Source organism: Colias philodice, chromosome 19 (genome assembly GCF_061535455.1).
Source record: "Colias philodice isolate Cphi_HAF_F1 chromosome 19, ilColPhil1 Martin Lab GWU primary, whole genome shotgun sequence".
NCBI lineage: Eukaryota > Metazoa > Arthropoda > Insecta > Lepidoptera > Pieridae > Colias > Colias philodice.
This window is the reverse complement of record NC_143104.1, coordinates 10372466-10398008: the sequence shown is the minus strand read 5'-3', so window position 1 is coordinate 10398008 and position 25543 is coordinate 10372466. Positions and strand designations below refer to the sequence as shown.

The 25543-nt window shown below is 31.6% G+C and overlaps 2 protein-coding genes across 3 annotated transcripts in view; both read left to right on the top strand.

The window, feature by feature from the left end:
- Positions 1-25543, top strand: part of LOC149480164 (uncharacterized) — a 381320-nt gene that overhangs the window by 214176 nt on the left and 141601 nt on the right. The gene's annotated exons all lie outside the window — the stretch shown is intronic.
- Positions 1-25543, top strand: part of LOC149480168 (uncharacterized) — a 180127-nt gene that overhangs the window by 83781 nt on the left and 70803 nt on the right. For both annotated transcript variants that reach the window (XM_089707300.1, XM_089707301.1), the window contains one exon: positions 23476-23527. The gene's annotated coding sequence lies outside the window, so the exon portion shown is untranslated. The remainder of the gene's footprint in view (positions 1-23475; positions 23528-25543) is intronic.

Here is a 25543-nt window from a genome sequence, read left to right as displayed (position 1 = left end):
AGCTGTTTAACTTTAATTAGTAACAAACAAATCCGTCTATTCTTACAAACATTCACGTTTAAACTACTAGTACCATAATAAACGTTTCTCCGATAGATAGTAATTACAAATGTACATAAATTTTTCAATTTGTTAGACAATTCAAAGAATAATTTATAAAATACATAGTGTGACATTTTTGTTGAGATGTTCTCGAAAGTTCTCAAAACAAAACCCTTTAAGCCCATTAGTTCAAAAGGGTAACTAGAGATGTTAGTTTTATCTGAATGGGTGTAATTTTTTACCATTTTCGACCTTTCTAATGTACTCATCACAATACTCATTATTTGTACTTAAGCTAATGTTTCTCTTTGATTCTTGTTATAATTGATTTGGGATTTCTCACGAGATGTTGGTCAGAGGTTCGTATGATATAAATTATTATGTGTCAGTTACGTATAAATGTATATTAAGTAACCACTATTTACTTATATCAGGGTAGATGTAGGCTTTTTTCATTAAATTCAAGTGTATATTTTTAATGTAAAACTATCTGTATAAAATGGTCTAAATATCAATAATTCAGTAGTAGGTATTCACGTTTTTTAAGAATTTCGGAAGAAGTAATTTTGAATTTTGAATTTTGAATTTTTAAAGGATTTGAAACATCTTAAATGTTATGTTTTTGTTGTAAACTAAAAAGGCTAAAGTTGTTAGCTACGGTACATTACATGCTTATTATGTTAGTATAGATTCTAACAATCTTTTCTATAATTGTTGTGATTATTCATTTGAGATTAGAGATAATTATAAAAAAAATAGGAATTTATGGTTCCAGAGTGCCATTTCCTCACCATTGATCTATTGTTTTTATTATCTTTAACTGTTATCTTAACACATAACGGTTAACTTTAAGATAAGGCCAAATAATGCAAAGCCGAATAGAGCACTAGAACTAGATTTATATTATACATTGTTTTGCATCTAACTTTGTTCCTCAATAGTCCATGTTAAAAATACTTAACATGATATTCTTACGTAGAAGCTACCTTATGTCCTGTCTGTGTCTGCATAATTCTACATTAAAGCTACGTTTGAATTTGATTTGTCTTTCTGAGTCCTATATATCTATTTACTAAAGAAAAACACCAATTTTGACCTATTTCACTAACATAATATTATATTGAAGAGTTATTTGGGCTCTTTTTAGTGGAGAATTTAGAAACAGCGATATAAGCCTCTGTATCAGACAAAGTTGCGGGTGACAGCTACTATCTCTACTTAATATTATAAACATGAAGAGTTTGTTTGTTTATTCGATCGCGCTAATCTCAGGAACTACTGGTCCGATTTGAAAAATTATTTCAATGTTAGATAGCCCATTCATCGAGGAAGGCTATAGGCTATGCACTGCGGGTAAAACCGCGGAGCACAGCTAGTTGCATATAATCTGAAAGATAATCAATATCGATAACTATTAATAATCATGTCAGCTTCCATATTGTTAATTTGGGATAATATCTAGTGTCGTAATGAATATTAATTTAAGTAATTTGTTTCACAAATTGTGGCTATGGTTTATTGGTGGATTTACATATTTCGGCTGTTATATTAATTTGTCAGTATGTGTGGGCATTGCTATGGAATGCAAATTAATAATAATTATGTAACATTTGTTTGAGATAATAATAAGTTAAAGTTCTATAGCGTATTAAATATTAATTAATAAAGTTTTCAAATCGTGACAGTGATACAGATAATGTTACTACATTATCTACTTTTTTTAAATTTGTATTTATTCAGGCAACATCGCGGGCTAGAACTAATTGAACAGCACACCACACATCACTCTATTAGAAAGCACACAAAATTGAGATTTCAAAAGGCTCCAAACATTAATTTTCAAAGTTAAACCTTAATTACGTCTGAGAGATTAATAAACGTCGGCACATGTACCTTTTGTTCTTATCATATACGTTTAGTAATTGTCAAGTAACGGATTTGTTATCTGTGGTCTAAAAAGCTCAGATGTCATTGTTGTGTTTGACAGAAGTGGCGGGAAAGAAGAATTTAAGAATGTATCGAGGTATTGGTAGTATAAATGTCTCTTATTATGAAGATAGAGCAGTCATGAGAGTTAGTGTATGTATATGAAAGTTGTCCTAGCTTTAAGTTTGTTGTTTTTATTATTATAAGCAAAAATATCTATGCATTTGTTTATTTTATTAAGAGTAACTATTACAAAAAAGAAAAGTTTTAATCATGTTTTAATTAATTGATGGGTCAAATATATAATAAGTAACGGGTTATTTCTTAACTATACTGAATTCATAAACACGATTTCTGTTACAAGTTACAACCACAACACCGTCTTTCTATTACTCATCGTCAACAGGAAAAAGAATCATTCAATATTTTTTGTTACAAAAGCGATCTGTCTCAATTTCGTAAAACAAATAGGGCTGGCGCCTCAAATCAATGCTTCCCACTGCCCACATCAACCTAACTGGAATTGGTGACAGGACGCAAAAAACCGTCAATTGGAGACCCTAGAGTGACAATCTTTGTGGCAAAGAACATTGAACTTAGTCTCATTGGAATAGAATCGATAATTGCGTGAAGGCAGTTTATAAGATGTCATTTACATTGTAGACTATTTCGTTGAATAGACCTTTCATTTACATGTTAATTTTGGGAAAGGTAACAATAGAAGTAAGTATATCAAATTTTGAATGAACGTATTTATTTCTGATTTTGAGAAAGACCCGATGCCATAAATAAGAAACTTGACATTCCTGCTGATAAGTTGAGTCAGAATGTATGATTGTATGTGTTTCTGTCTATTAGGTATTCATGGCACCGCAGCACATGTTCAATAAAACTTGGATAAGATAATTTAAGAAAAAGGATCAAATTTAGAATACATTTTATCAAAAATTAACAGTTCAAGGATTGAAATATTAAATGAATTGTTTGCCCTTGGTTTTGCCTACAGGTAAAGCCAAGAGTAAGATAAAAACCGAGAGCCTTTGTTTTAAATCCTCTGTGAAAATGAACAGGCTCGATTCATCAATATACAGAACGCTTGTCATCTATTTACCCCTTAAAAATCAATCAGAAACAAATACATCTACCCCATACTCTATATAGGATCACGAAACTCAACAATAAAATTCCTATAGTTTTCCTCAACCCAATTTAGGAAGTAGCTACGTCACATAGTGTAAATGAACCTTTTCTACTTGGGCAGTCTGGCCAATGTTTGAACTTTGATGTTCACAGTTTGACAGTAACACGACACCTCTTTGATAAGGTCTGTGTAAACATGTGAACAAAGCGATGACGTCTTGAAAAAATTGCAGTATTTCAATCAGACGTCGAGGTGACGTTGAAACGGTACAGTGGGACAGTTGCTTAATTGTTTTTATTTTTGGCTATTAATGCGACTTTGTTTATACAGTGCATTTATATTATGTTTTTGAGCATAGCGGTAAATGAGACTTCGAATAGCTGGGTCAAGAATTTTTATTGTTTCAGCTCGAAAAACGATCGTTCGTGAAATTACTTCGTGATCTGTTGAAGTGGATTGTTAAGTGTTTTAAATTAAAAAATTGTAATGCATAATTCTTCCTCAGTTTTTTTTTATAAATTCACATACTTTTTTTACTAGAAAACACTGACTACATGCATGAAAAAAAAACGTGCCTTCCTCAATACTGATAACAATTAATATAATAGTGCGTACTGAAACTATACACGTATATCTTTAGCAATTTATTGCACACTGCTACAAGCATGCTCCGATTTTACATGCTAATTCAATTTAAATTGCAGTAGTAACTAGGTGTTACGTTATTATCTAATTCATTACCTCTCGTTAGAAGGAGGTAAATTAGGCTGTTCGAAATAAGTGCTTCAAGTCATCTGTCATTTAAAAAGTGTAAAGCGTAGTTAAAAGATACTGATCAAATATATAATTAACTAGGAGACATGTATTTTCATATTTATTTTATTCAAGCTTTTTTTAGAGTCATTGTTCATTGGTAATATGTACCTACATTATTGCAACTCTATTTCTTAATGTCTTTTTTTGGTAATGATAGGTTAATTCAAAATTTCTTATGAAATGAATTATTATCAGGCATTTTACATACTAATCCATTGTAGAACCTAGCGAATTCAGTTTGAGTTAGAGTTTTACTGCCTTAATTTTTTTTATTATTACGTGTTAAAATATAGGTTTGATATTAATGTTATTATAAAATAAATTTTAAAGGGTTCTAAATGATAGTGTGTATGAAGCTTAGCTTAATGTCGTTTGCATTTAGTATGCAAATGAGACCAAAGTGCGTAGTTACGAATCACCTCTTGAATTATACCATAGTTGGTTAATTTGTTACTGCTGTTTTACGCAATTTAGAGAATAATATATCTATTTTTAGCAATAATATTTCTTCATATTTTGAGAATAGGATAAATCAATGTAGGTAAAGGTGAAAAATGTGAAAGAAAAGTGTGAATATAAAAATAAAGTATAATTTATTTTCAAAATCGAACAATAAATTAATAGCCACTTCTGATGTTGAGACTTCTAAATATACTTTGGAGATACAAATCACTTAATTTAGATGTTTTAGATGTAGACAGGAAAAAAATGCATTTGTCCAAACAAATAGGAGACACTTCAAATAAAACGCCAACATCTTAGACACACATGTCTCAACTCTCAATCAAAAATCAAGTGGCCATTATTTTTAACCCTATTGCTTTTAATAATTAAAAATGTGATACCAACAACAGTTAAAAACTTGTTCATACAAAAATCGCTTCTAAAACGAATGGTGTAAAGATAATTTTGGTATGAATGAATTACGAAGAAGTTAAGCTGATAATTTTAAGTGGCGAATATAGTGATTGTAATACCAATTTAAACGTCGCGACGATTAATGACAGACTAAATATTGATTTGTTAAGTGACTCGGTTTTTGTTGGAAGTTGGAAATGTGTTTGTAATACCGTAAATATAGCGTTGAATATTATAATAAAATTATTTTTTCTCTTCCTTTAGCGTGGTTATTAAGCTTATTGTGTATTCTTTTTGGTACATATTATATGGGCTTTCTTATGAATTTTATTTTAATAAAATTTATTAATTGATATTAGATTAGTCTCGAAGGTATTCAAATGAAAGTCCCGCACAAATATTCGATTTGGAAAAATGGCTCTACATTTCCATCTACAGCCATAGTTGTATATAAGTGTTATTAAAATGGTAGAGTCTTCAAGAATTTATCTTTCGATTGAGTTTAACGTTTATAAAACCATTCACGATTTGTACCATTAAATGTGTTAGTTAATTTCGTTATCATGTCAAAGACATTATCTTAACACAAAACGTTTAAGAACATTTTATCTACCTTGAATTGCTCTTTAATAATACCTCACAACAAAAGCATTAACAAAACCGAACTAAAAATTTCGTAACATAAACCAATTTGGACCTTAAACAACAGAAATAAATTGCAAAAATAATAATACGTTTTGGTTCACGATTGGAATTTGTTAATAAGGTTATTTTTCAAGTGAACGGTTGTAATTCTCAAAGACTTGAAAATGGCGCCGTCAAGAGCTTAGATGATACTTAGAAATACTTCAATAGGTTAGATCAAGGGACAAAAGAAATCTTGTAATACCTATGTATTGAAGTTACACGTGTTTGTGGTTGGTAATCTCTTATAATAATATTATAATCTTGCTTTGTGAAGTTTATTAAATTAAACGACTGACTCATAATTTTCTGCTTCTATTTATTAGTATATTTTAGTGCCACATTAAATGTAAAAATACAATTCGTTAATTTTAAAAGGGGTCTATTATAAGTGAATAAAAAATAGGTTCAAAGACAAAATGTAACTAACAAATAACCATATTTTCCCTGTTAATGTTACAAAAATATATCGTTTTTATGTTGCCATTGGTATTTTTGTAGTTCATAAATTATAAAACACGGCAATTGTATAATTGCTCACTACTAAGTATTCTCAAGGCCCTGAAACATAACAGTATATCAGCATTGGCGCCAAGCCTCCATAAAAACACTGTTTAGCAATGCAATTCAACAGAAAACCTTTACAATGTAGAACAAAAATAACAAATACAAACAATCGAAGACAGATACTTCGGAACAGATAACCTATCATACAATTCTCGGCTGTAAAACATAACAAATAGTGACCAAAATCCCCCAAACAACATGACTGATACCACCACTGTCATAGAAAGCATGGGTAAACATCGATAATTTTTCCCATAACAGACGCTAGACGGATTGAGCAACCATTTATCATATACGAAGTATCCAATGCGTGTTTACAAACACTTAATGAGGCGAAAAGTCAAAGAAAACAAGATATGGATGACGCCCACGCAAATTCCGACGGCGATGACTGAACAATTAACTTCTGTAGCTAAATATTTGGTAAAATTACTAGTGATACTTATCTTGTTTGGGAGTTGTATGATCGTTTCAAAGATAAGTAAGTTACACGCTCTTTATCTAAGCATTTAACACAATAGATCAAATCATAGATATTCGCCATGTTATATTAATAATAGCTATAACAATCTATAACAAAATGTTAAAACGCTCGTTAAACAAACTGATAGTTTAAACAAATTCTTCAGTCCCCTGGACAGTGTGGTTATAAGATTAAGTTCTCTAGCCATTGGTATGCACTGGGTTTTAACTGACTATTCCAAACTGAATTTAAACCATATACTATTCTGAACATGACCTTATCAAAATCTACACTACCAACAGGCTTCAGCACGAAAACAGTTACAGCTATTACTCAAAACGATCTGTCAATCCTGTTCGACGTCATAAATCCAACACTAGAGGTTCAACTGATTCGTAAACAGATTAAGAATGTGTTAGTGTATCATTACAGGGATTGGCAGTAAACCTCCTTGCGTTGACTCCAGAAATGTGGAACGTATTCACGCTATAATGGTTATTGAATGGCTTACGAGAAGACATTATGTATGCTGGGTTTATGGTGCCATCATTTTATTGGAGAACCCGTTGGTTGGTATTAATTTGCTGGAAATGGTAGCCTTGAGTTTTTGTAATAGAAAACATACTTTTTTTGGTCAGCATTCGATACATTTATTTTTCATAATTAGTAGATAAAAATTTCTGAACGAATCTCAACTACATGCTCTCACAAATAAATTATTTGTATATTTATAAATATTTCAGACAAAGTCAGTTGTCGTATTAATTATGCAATATGCATATAAAATATTATAACCACCAAACAAATCACAACAAAACTATAAAGCTGTTTAAATAGCGATTTAATTTAATAACTTTCACCACTCTAGCGGAAGAAACTCGATAACAAAACTGAATACGAGTTTATTCCATAATCTGGTATTCCTATCTAGGTACGACATGTTCTGTCTAGAAATATGGCTTGCTCCTGTATGGAGGGGTTAGGATTGCTTTCAAGAGGTTAATTACGTCTTATCAGTTTTATCAGCGCTGACTCTCATAAGATCGTGAGAGCTATATCTGAGCGATAATAGGGAAATATCGGAGGCTTTGTCAAATACGGAGGAATTGTGGGCCTTGCCAGTATTTTATGGATTCGTGGGTTGTCGGTGAAGTATTAGAAATGTGTTAGCTCTAGTTCATTAATATAAAATAAATAAATAAATAAATAAATATTATAGGACATTATTGATTGGGGTTAATTTAATGCAATTGCGAAACTACTTCTTAATCATTATTATAACCTAAAAATATGCGATAATTTTAGGCATATTTTGTCGGAAAATTAATATGCATTGCTGTTATATCTGTAGTAGAATTTATATTGTAGCAAACAAAAACGAGCATTTATTTGCATAGTGTACAAGCTCTGCTAATCATTTCCAAAACCATGTAAATCTGACTTCGATACCATATTTAGTTTCCGTATGCAATCAAGAACCAGACAAAGACCAGTTAATTCAACGCGTCATGTCCACGCCACATCGTTAGGTTTTGGTCCACAAATTGAATTAGAAACTAATTGGGTTATTCGCTTGACATAATTTTATGACAAGCGATATTGTGTGCTGAGTCAGGCTTGTTTACATAACATGGGCTACCTTATTTCGGAGTCATTTTTGATGGATTAATTCAGATTGGGTTTGATACTACTATAATATTTTATGCTTACTTAATGTATTAAGTTTTACAATTTATGTATTAAATGTGTTTGATATGTTTATATCTCTACAGTTTTTTCTAATTTTGCATCAGATAATTAAACGAATAAATAAGCAAGAAAAGAATTTCCTGTGCTCAAACAAAACAATTAAATATATTGGTTGTACAACGCTCCGCTATTTTATGCGGAAAGTTTTACTTTTAAGGCAATTATTATTTATCAATATAAACAGTTGTTAATAGTGAAAAGGACCCTTTTAGATAACAATATATAGAAATAATGCTACATGTAGAGGAAGATGTAAGTTCAGAAACAAAAATATTATGCAGTATTAATGATAAAAATTGTAAAGTAGGAAACATTTATTTTCCAAATTCCCAATATTGTCCGCGAATCAGAATGCCGCTTTTGGCCACCCTCATCGAACACCTAGCATAATCCTTAAATTTAAAAAACAGGACAATACGGTATTGCGTGCGGCCCGGTTACCCATAGCAACGGAATGCTTGCGCATGATCTCCCGCACAGCCAGCGGCTTAGCAACAACAGATTCTGAATGACGTCTACATTGTTAGCTTCCTGCAATTGTATGGAACTACTGGAGCGGAGCAAAAATGATTAATGAAAAGCTTAATGCACTCAGATTTGTGGTAATCGGGTTTGTAAGCTTCAGCTTTGGTAGTGATTAGAATGAAGTTGATTCGGTTATGGCGGTAAGTAAAGGCTTTTGATGAAGATATTTTGAGCTCTACATAGCGATTCATACAAGAAAAGCTTCTTTTGAAATAAATATAGTAATGACTACTGTATTAATTTAGCTTATAAGAAAACCTATTGACGAAAGCTATTTAGAAACGTATATGGTAACATTGAATATTTAGGATCAATTTAACTAATTTGTAGATAGAGACAATAATTGAAATATCGACCTATTTTTTTTATGATACCTATAACAGTCGTTTCACGAAATTTAACGAACAAAATATAGTATCAAATTTTAAATGGTACTTTTATTGATATGGATGTTTAACGTAAAATTACGTTTAAACTTTTTTTTATAAATTAAGTATCACTTTTTATAAATTAAGTATCAGCTTTATGCTATACATATGGTATATGTGAAAAGAAATGATTATATCACCGTCATGCGAAAACGTTATCGTAGGTCAAAAATGTAATCAAAATAAGTGCCTCAATTCGCGGCTCCTATAGCCAGTCTGAAGAAACATGAGTCGCTTTCTCAGAAGTCACACGTTTTGGCTAACACTCCGTTGATATGTAAATATTAGTGGTAACGGTTTGATTATTTGATTACTCATGGAAGAATGCATTTTTGTTATTAAGGTATTGAAGGGATTTCATTATGTTCTACTATAATACTACTAGTATTATAGTACTAAGCAATATGAAGCGATTTAGGAGATTCCGCCATTTTTTTCGTAACTAGCAGTCCGCCCCGGCTTCGCCCGTGGCACATATTTGCGTTTTCTCTACATAAGAACCATCCTCGTACTTCAAAGAATATAATAAAAAAAATGGTTGCCTGTAAAGTCGGTTTTACGGGCGAAGATTTTACGTGACAACGTCTTTTTCTCGATCATAGTTGAGTGGGAGAGAGACGCAAGGCATTCGGCGGGCCTCTCTCTCGTTCGGTGACTCATCGTAACGTTACCGAGCGTTACACTTTTTCATAAGTGACTCCCAGTCGCAACCTAATTTAAGACGTTGTCACGTCAAAAAGAATTATCGAAATCGGTCCACCCGTTCACGCGTGATGCCGTGACCAAGAAAAATGGGTTTCGTTTTTATATATTATGTAGATTTATGTCAGTATACTATATGTATCTGTATCTGGAGACAAAATATGTAAGTATAGAAATTGAAGAAAAAGTGATGTTTAGGATATCAGTGATTACCAGATAAACTTAAAACAGGCCAGCAGTTTTTTACGGGCGGTTTTACGGGCGAAGATTTTACGTGACAACGTCTTTTTCTCGATCATAGTTGAGTGGGAGAGAGACGCAAGGCATTCGGCGGGCCTCTCTCTCGTTCGGTGACTCATCGTAACGTTACCGAGCGTTACACTTTTTCATAAGTGACTCCCAGTCGCAACCTAATTTAAGACGTTGTCACGTCAAAAAGAATTATCGAAATCGGTCCACCCGTTCACGCGTGATGCCGTGACCAAGAAAAATGGGTTTCGTTTTTATATATTATATAGATTTATGTCAGTATACTATATGTATCTGTATCTGGAGACAAAATATGTAAGTATAGAAATTGAAGAAAAAGTGATGTTTAGGATATCAGTGATTATCAGATAAACTTAAAACAGGCCAGCAGTTTTTTATGTTCAAACTGTATGGAACTGAAATCGTTTTATCCTAATCAATGACTAACCAAGAAACAATTATTAAGGGTATGTAATATTAGTATTCGTATTCTAACTAAGCAAAATTAATAACATCAGTAGGTATAAATTCAGAAGAGGCATACATTATTTTTAAAGGGAATGGTATATTATGTATATATGTAGTATACAGAAACACATTAGGCTTTGTTTGTCTCTATCTATTAATTCAGTTATTAATTTAAAGAATATTAAAGCATTTGTTCATAAATATATGCTTCTCTATCCTTTCTATTTTCAACAAAATAAAGCTTAAAGAGCGTTAGTATATTTAAATTAAGACGCGAGACGATTCCACTGGAATGAGGTTATTCGAATGCAATTCTGTAACTGTTTAAGCACAATTTGGTAACTGGGATGCCGAGATATAAACTACACCGGCGCCAAACTAACGTAATTTCAAGTATTCTCTCAATGGCATTAAAGTTTAACGTCAATTATAATGCCGAATGACATTTTGATAATCGTTGAATCGATTTAACTCCACGTTTGTACTGTGATATATGATTTTGTAGTGTTTTATTTGTGTAATAGGTTTACGTGTGCGTATTATGTCGTGTGAACAAGTCGAAATTGTTACCTATATCTCTATACTATTTTCCGATCCCTATGTTATTCACCTCGTCTTCATGATTAAAAGGAAGAAAAAATAACTACGTTAAAAAAAACCGACTTCAAAAACGGAAAAGTAAAAAATAACAAAGATTTGATATTATTAATTACTGCGTATTATTTAGATGTGCTATTTATTAAATAGGTTTGATGTCGAATGATCGAATCAATTCAATTTAAATTGCTTACAATTTCAAAAAAAATTGAACTTTAGACAAATAATTAATTAACAGCTTATCAAAGGCTACGCAAGAGTAAAATATACACTAATCTATAAAGTCATACAGTAAATAGACTTATTACTCCTATGGCCACGCCTTACATAACTCGGGGAGATCATTAATCATTCATAGCCGAATAGTTTTGATAAATGCACTTATTAAATAAATTAATTACTATGATAGTTAAATAGCAATCAATTGTGAGCACTTATATCCGACCTTTTAATGTCGAATTTCAATATAATATATTATGTAATATGTATATAAATTGCATGTAGGTAATATTATAAAGCTGAAGAGTTTGTTTGCACTCGCTAATCTCAGGAACTGGTCCAATTTGATAAATTCTTCAGGTGTTAGATAAGGAAGAAAAAGAATTATCGAGGAAGTCTATAGGCTGTAGATCATCACGCTAAGACCAACAGGAGCGTAGCAATGCGGGTAAAACCTCGGGGCAAAGCTACTCTTTTATAAAGGTCAAAGCGATATCTAGCTTTTAATTCAAATAATAACCATTAATTGTTTAAGAGTGTTCTTTCCAACATGGTGCATTTACATCAAACGAACATAGAGCTAGAGCAAGAGCATTCTTTCGTGATCTTTTAGTGTAAACGAAAACTAGTATTCATCGTTGTTTAGTATTAGATCATTGCATATAATCTTTTCGAAAGCAACTTTTCTTTTTAAGAACAACGAAATAATGCTCTACGCCTGTTTACACTAAAAGAATTGGTCAATGGTCATAGTGGGCTTACTTGCTTGTTTGATGATTTACATCAAACAAGCAAATAAACACCGTTACAATACAAATTTTTCAACAATTTTTCATCGCGATTCATGCAGTGGAACACAGCTGAAAGTCTTTAGAATCGCTTTCTATATCGCTCTATGCCTCGTTTGCTACATCGCTCAAGGTTTCGCTTGTGTCTGTAGTCAGAGCCTTAAATCCCTACGCGGGCGGAGGCACTTCATTATATTATATAGTCGTTAAATTGGCGATATTTAATGCTCATTTCGTGGTAACTAATATGATCATTTGATAGGCGTTTAATAAGGAAATCCGTTGGTATTTTAATGGATTGTTTCGCGTGAACATGTTGTTATTCTGTTTCGTAAGACGGTATTGCACTTTGTATAATTTACTTGAGTGCATTTCTAGAAATTTTAACGAATTGAAATTAGTTTATAATAAATATCAGGCGGGTGTATAATAATATACGCGCCATTTTTACATATTTTTATGGTAAATCTGAAGCTAGCATAGAAGCCTATTAATCCATCAGTCCTCGGAATCACAGACACAATAGAAAATCTATTGTGTCGCGCCCCGATCGGGGCTTACGGTGGTCAATCTGGTCTTATTTGTTATCTGTCTGTATGCAAATAATTGCCCAAAATCCTTCTTATAAGTTATAATTGATACTTATTGTAATAAGTATCAAAGTTTCCATATAATATATGTATATAAATGTTTCCAAAAATTATGAACTGTTTACCTAATATAAAATGAAGTTACATTTTGAACTTCCACATCGACGTTCAAACACTAAATAAATCGCGTTTTAAACCCGTTAAAACCTACATTAATCCTCACAGCTAATTGCCAGCCACATTCCCACGTTCATTTCGCACCACTCCGTTTACACTAAAGTTATCACTATTGTGTCTCTCTGTCACGATGTGTCAACGTTTGTCTGACGATTTTACACTAAACATACTCGCTAATAAGTAGGTAAAACATATTATACTTTAAATACATATTATAAAAGGATTTTTGTTTTGTTTCTTTGTTACGGTTTGACTGAAAAACTAATAGAGCTTATTGTTCATTCTAATATCTTTATATCAGCTTTTGTTCCTTTATAATACGATAATATAATTACGAATTCTTGGCAAATCCTAATAAGATCAGTTTGCTTCTAATCGATAACCAAACTTCATCTTCGATATTAAAAATTCTACATCAAGGTTTTCAGGCTAGCTTACTATCTTCTACACTTGAAATGAAATGAATTTCAGTTTGATTATAATTAACAATAAAAATTCATAGTTATTAAATATTTTGAATACGTCTTAAATATATTTTAACACTCGATAAAGAACAGCATATTAGTAGGAAATTGTGAGCTTTCCCTGAGCATCATAAAATATACGTATATAGTATTGTAACCTACACCTTCGTTCTAGGTCCATTTACATAAGATTTACATAGATGCAACTGGCGCCAGTACGAAGCCATTTTCTAATATTAGGCTTCTATTGATGCTTTAAGTTCAGTTACTTATTAATAATGTGCGATGTTATGGCTGCTCAGTTTATCGCCTTGTAAATATTCTAAGACTATTTTCAAATAAATTTTATAGTGATATTGCTATATTACAGTTTTATTCGACGTAAATAAGTACGCAGTGGGTGGTTTTCTGGCACGTATTGTGATGATGCCTTTTTGTAGACTAATAAGATTTTGTTGAATGTGTTTTTCATCGCTATGCTTGTAGTGGAAGTGATCTTTATAAAGAGAAGGTCGAATTGAAATAATTTTATAGTGTGAATAATCTTCAACAATAAATTCAACTACAATTCAACCATTCAATCCAGTTTCAAGTACTTTTAATTGGTTTCAGTTACTAAGCGCTTAGTTACTAGCTACAGTAGCTATGTCGATGCAATAGGACAGACCTATGAAACAGAACAAAAAGCATAGAATATAAAATATTGAATATTGTTAACTATTCCTTTGTTTAGCTCAAGACTTCACAGCATTAATTTATTTTAATTTATGAAAAGGTATTACCGGTTCAGCTCTAAAACTAATCGTTGGATATTAATTTTACATTTTCGCTAACCGTGACGTTTCTCTCACGACAGGCTTGTTGTTTTGGTTATTTACTTTAAATTTGTTAATATTACAAGCTAACTGGTTGGTACAGTGAAGTGAGTGGTGGCGCAGTATTGAACCTTCGACTTCTATCATAATAAACGGGTTCGAGTGTAAACGAGCGCGCAAAAATTAAATCAATTTATCGATTGATTAAATTTTAATATTACCCATATAACCAATGCTTCAAAGTGTAAAACCGGAAGGCAGCATCTAAGAAATTCGTATGTACAAGAATCAAGAAGTTCCACGATGTATGACATCTATCAACTCGCACTTTACAGGCGAATTTAAGGAGAAATTAAGACAACAGGATTCTTAGGAGGGTTACCTCCTATGAGTCCTGTTCCCCAGCAGTAGGAACAATTCCAATAATTCATAATTTTAACTGAGATAATTTGATACAGGAATAGGTTTGTGGGTGTCCTTGTGTGTAATTTTGAAATCAAGAATTTAATCTGGATTATTATATTCTTTTATCGTAAATGGAACTAGTCTAGCCAACTAGACTGGTCGGCTGGTACTGTTAGGCAAATTGATTGATATTGTAGTAGGTAGTCCTATTAAGTAGAGAAAGTTTTGTAAAGCATGTTAACATTATATATATGCATATTGATATATTAAGAACTCGTGAAGACGTTAAACTACAATCAAAAGTAAAAGATAACACAAAAAAGCGATCCAATTATCACGTCCTTTATGAGTTAAAAGCCGCTTTTGTGTGGGGTAGAAGTAACTGAATCATTAGATACAATATTTGTATCTCAATTTGTTTGATCTGGTCATTACACGGGCGCCCTGTTACCGACAGGAGGGACATGAGAAACACGTATTAGAGTCCGTGGGAAACGACCACGGTCAATATTGGCCCAAACAGTTCATTGTTACCGATGAGTTTTGGTAGTTTCTCTGTGGCATCATCAAATAATTCCCCTACCGCGTGTACCTTTTACACCTACGTGCCTCGTGTGTTTAATTTTGTAATTAGTCCGTCTGTCGCTTTGCCGATATAATGGTAAATAATGTATTTTTGTGGGTCACTTTTATTGCCGGGTGAGATACGCCATGGGTGGCTGAAACCTTTCTTAATATTTTATGACAATGATCTTTTTTGGATGCCGATGTTACGGTAAAATATGAATGTTCACACGTGGAGTCTTTTATATCCTTAAATTGTTTGGTTAAGGTTAAAATATGTTGGTAAGTTGTATGTTAAGTTACTGTATAGTCCGTTTTGGGAAGGTATAATTTAATATACAGTTTGGTCAATGCTTTGACGACGTTAAAATTCTTCTATTAAATGTATTATCATATATTATTCAAATTTGACACTTTCAATTAAATTAACGTTACTAATGTGTTACGGGAAATGTATTTCTCGGGTTAAGTATGTGTATATTATATTTCAAGGCACTTATGGATGATATTTATTAGGTTTACAAATTGTAATACAAAAATGACCGTTGTTATGATTATCTAATATTCTAAATGTGTGTTTCTCATTTCTTATTACTATATTTTGGTAGGATCATTATTGTAAGCAATTATTATATTTATATGTACGATAAACATTTCTTAGAAAGTATACTTTCCGTTTATTGCATTTATTTATTTCACATCTCTGTTACCTTTAATCAAATTCTTCAAATATTGTCTTGTTAAATCTATATAATACTCTTTGATCTAACAATAGGGAAAAGTATCGGCTCGGTTATAATCAAATTACACCCTTAATGTTATAAAATCACTTCGCGGGCTATTATCGGGTTTCACACTTAACCTTTTGGAATAATTAGTTAAGTTCTCATGATATGGACGCTAGGCGTGAGTGCAAAAATACATTGTGGTTGTTGAATTGAATCTTTTTGACAGATAAAAAAATTGTTTACAAATTACGGGTTAGAAAGGTACAAAATTAAGAACAACATTAATTTTAGGAAAAGTATGTATTAAAGATTACACGAAAAATTGTAAATAAGTAAAATGTTAGAAAAAAATTACATTCTACATCTTCTTTTTACAGTCTTTGGAAAATTAAATAATAATATTGGCTGATATTATCCCGGTAGTTTATGAAATTTGAATTCAAAATTTATTTATAATAATTTATTCTGTTTAATCTAATACTTCAAATACCTTATTATATTCATGTTATTTATGCCTAGTCATTGGAATTAGTAAATGACAACTGTGTATATATGTATATACAGGGTGTAATCGTTAAGTGTGCACAGGCGATTATTCCGTAACTATTACAGATATCAAAAAACTTTAAACTGATATCGAAAGTACTTAACCTAATGAGTAAAATGGCCATAATAAATTTTAAAAAATAATACGAGAAATATCTAAAAAATTAATTTTAAACCCTCCCATACATTTAGTATGAGATATGAATATCCCATGTACATGGGTTGATCCAAAAGTAATGATAATCAATATTAAACAAGGTTAACATTACAGTTAAAATAATTATGTATTTCTCTAGATAGTCTTCTAACTAGATAATATACTTCGATATTTTTTTTCCTTAACTTAGAAAAAAAAACTTTGACTTCATCTACAAAAACCCCTCAAAATCGGCCATCACTTCGCTGTCGTCTTAAAATTTCTTGTATCGACGGTGTTTCTTGTGCCAAGGTAAGAGATAGAATTAACTAGGAGCTAGATCTTACAAACAGGGTGGGTGTTCAAGCATTTTCAATGCCGATTTTTGATTGGCAGCCATCGCAACTGACGCTTTGTGATCTGGTGCGTTGTCTTGGTGAACCAACATTCAAGACCGAAGTTTGCCATGTCTCTTTTTCTTACTAACCTACCCGCAATCTTTTAATTTGGTCTGTGTAGTAAGAGCCCTGTGTAGTAGTGGCTACCTTCTTAAAATATTCCACATTTCTTCAGCGTCCCAAAAAACTACGGCTTTAATCTATCCCACTAATTTTCACTTTGAAAATCTTCACCGTCACTTTGGAAGCTCGCATCCAGGCCATTGATTGTTTCTTGGTTTTAGCATAAACATGGTGAACCCAGGTAACGCCCATGGTCACAAATCGTGACAAAAAATTATCCTGATCTCATTAAAAATTTAGAAATTCACCCTCTAAATGTCGAATCGTTGTTTCTTCTTTTCGTCGGGAAACATTCTGGCTCGCACTGTTCACATTAAAATTAATGTTAATACTTGGAAACGTGGCCTGTAGATATAATTTTTTTGTGATAACTTAGTGATTACATGAGCAAGCATAAAACATTTATTTTATATTTTTATGTGCACAGGAAATACCCAATTATCATTACTTTTGGATCAACCTATACATTTAATATGAAAGATTTTAGCTTTTTTTTTTGTTTTTTTGGTTTTCTGCTTTAATTACTTCGCAAATTTGGAGGGAAGTTCATTTAGAAACTGTAAATAGACCTCCTCATTGTATTGCACAACAAGGACGTCACTTCGAAAATCTACTATGAATACAAAATGTATGGGAAATAAATTGTATGGGAGCGTTTAATGTAACATTTTTGGTTATTTCTCGTTTTATTTTAAAAAATTTATTATGGCCATTTTACTCATTAGGTTAAGTACTTTCGATATCAGTTTAAAGTTTTTTGATATCTGCAATAGTTACGGAATAATCGCTTGTGCACACTTAACGATTACACCCTGTATATTGTATATCATGTATCTACTATGATACTTATATAACAATCTAACATAAATTAAATATTTATATAAGTAATATACATACATACCTACATAAATGTTTATAGAGACTTTCGTACATAGGTACTATGTACTTTAATTAAAATATAAATAAATTCGCTTCAATTGCGTACGTACGATTAGAGGAATCCCCATCAAATATAATCTATCTGTTACATCCATTCAATCCTTAGATTAATTATAATGTAAATAGTTTCTCAGCTCGTCCAGACGTATAATCTGTGCGTAATAAACCACACCTAATATTTTAATTACATTCGTTAAAGCCGGCTACTCACGTACCTACAGCAGGGGCAATATTGGAATTGCACCCTTAATTGGCTCCTTAATTGTGATGTGTATAGGCAAGCAGGGGCAATTTTGAGAACAGCTGAAATTGCTCCGACCGCCGAACAACCAAGATCGTTCCAATATTGCCCCTGCGTCAGGTCCGTGAGTAGCCGGCGTTAACCAATAAATATTGTTTATACATTTACACAACTTGTTAACTTAAGATACCCTTAATAGTTGAAAGCTTATAATTTGAATTTTGATTAACTTCCACGTAGATAAGCTTAAGGTTTTAAGGGTCTAGTTCTGAATTCAGACACTATTGAGACGTTTATTTTATGAATAGTTATTAGTAGAGCAATTAAAATTTATGTGCCGTTTTGTAAATGTATGAGCTCAATTTGTATATAAATGGTTAGTTTGGGAATTTAAAAATTGCAAAAAGTTTGCGATATATTGATTTTATGATTCATGTAGACAATCGAGGAGTAGTAATGTTGCTTGAATTTATAAATGACCACCAATAGATGCGATCACAATTAATACACTAAAAAGTTGGATACCGATTAAATTGTGTAGGTATATTGTCATTGTATGTCCATTTAGTAGATTGTAAGTTTGTAAGTTTAAGTTTTTAGTATTAGTATTCATTTTAGTATATGTATAAAAATTTTAGTTTTAGTCAGTACCGCATTGGGTTAATCCTGTAAAGGTAATTGATATGTGTGTGAATAAATAAATAAATAAATAATTAGATATTTTATAGTTAATACATAATTGTAACTTTTCAGAAATGTTTTTGTTTGTTCCTTTATACATTCTATTCCTCTGTGTAATACAATAGGCATGGCAGGAAATATCTCATAGTTTGACAAAGTTAGGTCTAATCATTTTACACCTAGGTTTAGTATACCCACGCGACTTACACAGAAACAAATAAACAATTATTATTGGTAGTTGTCAGTTGTTAATTGGTGTTTGCATTTCGTCAATTCATCGCTTTATCTGTCAAGATATTGAATTATAATCATGATTTATTTCATGCAGAGGAATTACGTATACTATGAGCGTGGCTTGTTTCATGTTTGAGAGAGGAGAGTTCGTTAAGTATTTTAGATTGTATTATAGCAACTACAAATTATATTTTTTCATAGTTATTATGATGATACTATTGTGCTATATTCTTTCTTTACACTGTTTTAGTCTTAGTTATATACTAAAAATATAAAATATTCAAAAGTCGGCATCATATCTTCGGACGTGTCTGTAGATGCCTATGGACGGTGTACTTACTTACCACCAGTCGATCCACATGCACTTTTGCCCACTCTTATATAAAAAAAATGTGTCAAATAATATTTTTAAAATGAAATTTCTTCAATTAATTGCATGAGTAACATGTATCTAGCGTTGAAATCCAGGATCGTTGACCTATTACGTGTAAACTTATGTAATGCAAATTTCAGCCAACATCTGTTTGTGTGTTTGTCTCCTTGATCTTGCATTAGCATACGCGTCGCGTGGGCAGGCGCCGTTTACGAGTTCAAAACTATTTGGTCACTTTATATTTAACACTATTTGGTACCATGATAAGTATTTTATTCAAAATTTTTGCAACAAAAAAGTAAGTCCCAAGTAAGTTTAAAGCTTTTTCTTGACAACTTACGTCTGAAAAGTTAAACCATTTCAGGTTTTGCTTACCTTAATATTCTGCATGAGAATAATGAATATTAAGTGAAGTATGTTGTATTAAGGCCCAAGCTTAAAACGTCTTAGGGCTAATTTTCAATCCTTGGTTAAAACTTATTCGTCGAATAATGTATAAAACTACCATTTTAAAGACGTATTCTAATTGCCTGTATTTGACAGTTTACGTGACATTTTAATATTATCGTGTTAATACTTTATTGGACGGATAAGTTTTATCCAAGCATTGAAAAATCGGCCCTTAGTCATATACTTTAGCCCTAATCCTTAACTCATGTACTACACAATATTGCATCATACGGTATCTTTAATTTACATCTTTGCGTACTTAGTGATCCACGACATTAAAGATATCTACAATTAACTTATATATACCTTGGAATACTAGTAATTAATAATCCTATCAATTCCATAGCAATGAACAGATTGACACAAATTCATTTTCGATTACAGATCGTTTATACTGAGATCTTATTTTGACGTTGAACAAGATTTATGGCGACGCTGTCAAACGCTTGACTCCAAACTTCTGTGTAAACTATGCTAAATGTTATTGTCAATTAAATTGTAGTTTTACAAGCATCCATTTGCAATTTAGATGAAAACCTATTTTTAGACATGAGACTTCAAGGTACTATAATAACCGTTTTATTTTTTCGCATGGTTGTTGAGAGTTGAGACGTAACTTTATAAAAATATTGTGACTATATTTATAATTGCTCTTTCTCATATTTTGCTCTTACTTGTTAATCATTATCATAATCCTTTAAGTATAAAATGTACGACTACGTCTTTGTTCATATTTATAATGAAATCAATTTCAATTTGACGTGGTACATTTACTGAAACACTATCATATTGTAATACATTACACAATAACTTCAATTATTGTACCTGCATAATATTAGTACAATCACGACTTCAGATACACACATTAATTGCGTTAGTTAACTCGACACACATCAGGTTCTACGTCGTTCCGATATCGCGGCCACACAAATCAGAACCTTTAACTAATTTATTGTCAAATATTTAGAACTGCAGAACAATTTTAACAGCCCTCAACAGGTTTAGTTGTTATACAATAAATAATACAACGACCTTCCGTTCAAGTAGCCCATAATCAATTTTCATAAAATAGCATTGAAACAAGTAGCCCGATTCGCATTTGCGATAAAACCTTTTGAATAAACAAGATATGGGGAACATTTGGCGCCACTTTTGTATTTAAATTTTCGTGTGGGCAGACAGGCTTGTTCGTGCTGTTGTGGGATTCTCTCTGATTAATCAATCGATTCACTAGTGTTGAATTTCTATTGAAAATATTGTTAATTAAATACTTTCTTTCTGTTAGTCAATTTGATTGCATTTTGGGGATACAGTGTCTTACCAACTAGATAAAACGTTAGTTTTAATCCTATTCACACGTTTATAATAACAATAACGTACTCTTAAATAGATGAACAAAAATCTCATAACTAGGGACTGTTGGCGTAGGTACCATGAAAAGAAATAAACAACAATGATTAAACAAATTGACTAGAAATATTTAATCAATTATCAAAACCAAAGATTTATTGTGACCAAAGGTTGTTGCCTTATAAACGACTGGGTTAAATGTCACGCTCATTATTGGCGGCAACCAAACAAACTGTGAAGTTATTAATGCTTGCTGAAAATCGAAAATCAAATATTAAATCGATCACTACACTCGGTTAGTTCTTCGTTGATAATTAATCACATAAAGATATTATTAATATAGCAATGACACTATCGTAGTTGACAAATTGAGTGTTGAACGATTGAGATGGAACTAGTCATTGTTTTGATTAAATTAATAGAACTAAAGCGACATAGTTATAAGGGTTTTACATTTAGTAATGCACAAGGAGATGCGAGAAGTACCTGGATATTGTTAAGAAATATTTGCTCAGAATTGCCGGGCTAAATAAGGATTAGACAATTAACTAAATGTTTATGTTAGTATTTGTATAAGAACTACAATTCAACAAATATTGAATGAAAATTTTCTAGACGACAGGTATTTTAAACAATAAAGTCTGGCGTGTCCGACTGTTATACAAAAATCTCGACATGAATTATGCAATTCTAATAAGCATTCAGAAAACGTGAAACCTTTTAAATAAACATCCATTCAACTATTCATATTCGCTTATAGTTTTCATAGTTCCTTTGATATACGTGAATCTCGAGACGAGTGTAATTGCTGCAAATCATAATGTTTATATTGCATTCACTTATTCACGTCCGCTCACTACGGAACGTGATATTTTGTTAAATGGACTTCAATGGTTAATACGAAACGATCTTAACAAACTAAAAGCAACTATAAATACAAACAAATAAAACGCACATTCGATTAAACACGCGAATGCAAATGAGATGGACGCGGTTATTTTTTTAGCGAACAATAATCTTTATGTTAATGCTGGTAAAGTTGATTTTAATAAACATAATCGCATGGCTGTGATTTATGCTGGAAGTGCTCCTGCTGCGTTGTTTGTTACACTTGTCAGTGGTGTAATTCGAATTTATCAGTTACCGTAACGTACGGACCTCCTATTTGATTCTCTGAATTAGCTTTGTAATCATCTATGAAGGTAGTAATGGTTCAAAGGCATGTAACGATGCTTGTGATATAATTTATCAAGACGGTATACTTGGTACCTATTAGTAATGAGGTAACTAGGTACTGTTAAGTTAGTTCAGATTATCCTCATTTTATTTTGACGATATGGTTAAAAATTAGATTTCAACGTCAGTTACAGGACTTATTATTTTTGTTAATTTGCTATAAGTATATTATTGATAATGAAATAGACGTGTTTGAAATATAACGATTTATTATAAGAAAAATTATCTGTAACTTTAAGTTAAGGAGCGGGAAATATCACATTAAGCTCACATTAACATGCCTACATATGGGTACTCCATGTGTATGGTAGTAATCACCAATCAGCCATAAATTTACACACCTCAGCCTTTAGCTCACAACATGGGTAGGCACTAATTTATATTAGATAATATCTAGGATTGTGGTCACGTAAAAGATTATATTCGTGACACCAATACCCAAATCTAGTGGCAATAGTGGCATTTGCGTCGTGTTCGTTAATTTGAGCAAATTCTATGTCACGATGTGATGTTTTGATAAACAGTCCAATGATCGTGAACTGCCCGATTAATTGGTTAATAACATTTTATTTGCTTTGTCGAATTTCGGTCGTTGTGTGATCTATGGAATTTTAATTGATTTTTTAAATGTTTATCTTTTTGTTTATATTTATGCCCTGACGACATAACTGCTATATAACAAAATTATACAGTTACTATTTAACTCATAATATGTGTAGATGGAATTATGAATATGACGTAACAATTCATTGCACAGTGTCCTTTATTTTATAAATTAACTTATTGTTTTTTTTTCTTTTCAGATAATACCTCACATAGTCGCCTCGATACCTTAAGAAGAGCAAAATTAACAAGGTAATTTACAAACAGGAAGTTGAAGCTGTGGAGCTTTTATTTTATACATAAATGTATTTTATGTATCATGTGTTTTTCTTCATATCCTTTACTATCCTACATAACATTCATAGTCTAAGCCTCATTTAAGTCGAGCTCTATTATTATATTATAGTACTTAAATATTTTAAAGTCTTCATTCTCTAAATGTACCATGATTCAAAAAGATTTCCTCATACCCCTAAATCTTAAAATAAGCGCATTAACAATCGGAGCAATTAATAGCTCTTCATCAATAAGAGAAACAAAACCCGATTTCACAAGCAATTACTTTAACGGATCACACGACACGGATACTAAGTGGCGAGACAATGTCGCCACTAATCGGCCGACAGTTGACAACAGTCGCTGACAAATGATATGACATGTCGCCGACCGTTAATTTGTCTCTGCGTATGCCGCTTTCATTAGAGATGTTCTACGTCTCAATTTAGATGGTGCATACAAATCTGAACACTGAGCTAAATGTGTTCACGTTGTTAATATTATGTTAACTATAAATGTCACAATTATTTGTGATAGTTGCAAATGTGGATTTGCAATGAATTATTAAAATATTTAGATTTCTAATTACATGTTGATCAAATCTTAAATTATTTGATAAGTAAAATTTGCTGTGTACAGTGTAGTCAATGATTCCAATTAGGTAATTTTATTCTTATCCTACAAGGTTGATTCAATCCCGCTATCATTATTGTCATACATATTCTTTTAAGTCGTCTAATAGTCAATATTAATACGAACTTTCACCTATAAAAACAAAGTGTTCATTATAATGTGTTAGTTTCTATCAACCATTACAATATGGCCATGTCTCATTGAGTTTTAAATGACGCGTGACTCTGTCGAAAGCTTTGTACAAATCGAAACCGATGTTCATTTATTTTGAAACGCTTTCTTGTGTTTTTGATCTCTTAAGTGTCAGTTGTGGATAGTGTCACATGGAATGATGACAACTGTCATTGTTTTATGTTGTGATTTATTATTTATTTTTGTAAATGCTTTTGGACGTTTTGTTGGCAGGATGAGAATGAGTCCATTTAGCTTGTAATTGGAAGTGTATTTATGGCTTAATATTTAAATGGGTGTTGATTGTTGATTTGAGAGATTCTTATATGGTTTTAAGTATTATAAAAAAATTGTTTTGAAGCATTAAATGCCCTGTTTAATGTATTTACTCTTTTATACTTTAGAGTACCTAAAGCCATTCTATTTCATATTTAATAAGGTGAATCATATAGATAAAATTATAGTAAAAATAAAATACGCATTCCTTGTATTCTCAATGATATTTTCTTTACCCACATATATATCCACGATCCAACGAACATCTTTTGTCAATCGATAAATCAAGCATTCGTTAAAATGTTCATCGGATAGTCGATTTTATGTTGATTTATTGTTATTGGCAATTTTGATGTATTGACCAGTTCGCATCATTTATTAGATCGATGCATGAAGCCGACTCTGTGTTTATTTTATGTTGTAAATTACCATAAATAATTGTAAATACCGTTGAAACTGATATAGGTTTTAATGTTATGAAGCTTATAATATATTAGTGTGTTTTGATGTAAATTTGTTTTGTAAGAAAATATTATAATCAGAAGCTAAGCTGGATGAAGAAGTATTATTGGACAATTGTGATATTTATTCGTTTTTGTAATTTCATATCTGAAATCTTTGCATAATAAATGAGATGATATTTCTAAAAACCGGCCAAGTGCGAGTCGGGCTCGCGCACAAAGGGTTCCGTAGCAGCAAATATAATAAATTACAGTTAAATCAACCTATCTCAAAAACTATAAGAGATACTTTGATCAAACCAAAAATCGTTGAAAGAGTTAATTAGCATGCATCACCTCTATTTTTTTTAGAATTTTATACCCCGTAGTTATAAAAATAGAGGGGGGGGGACATACTTTTTACGACTTTGAGAGCTGATATCTCAAAAACCGTTCACTTTAAGAAAAATGT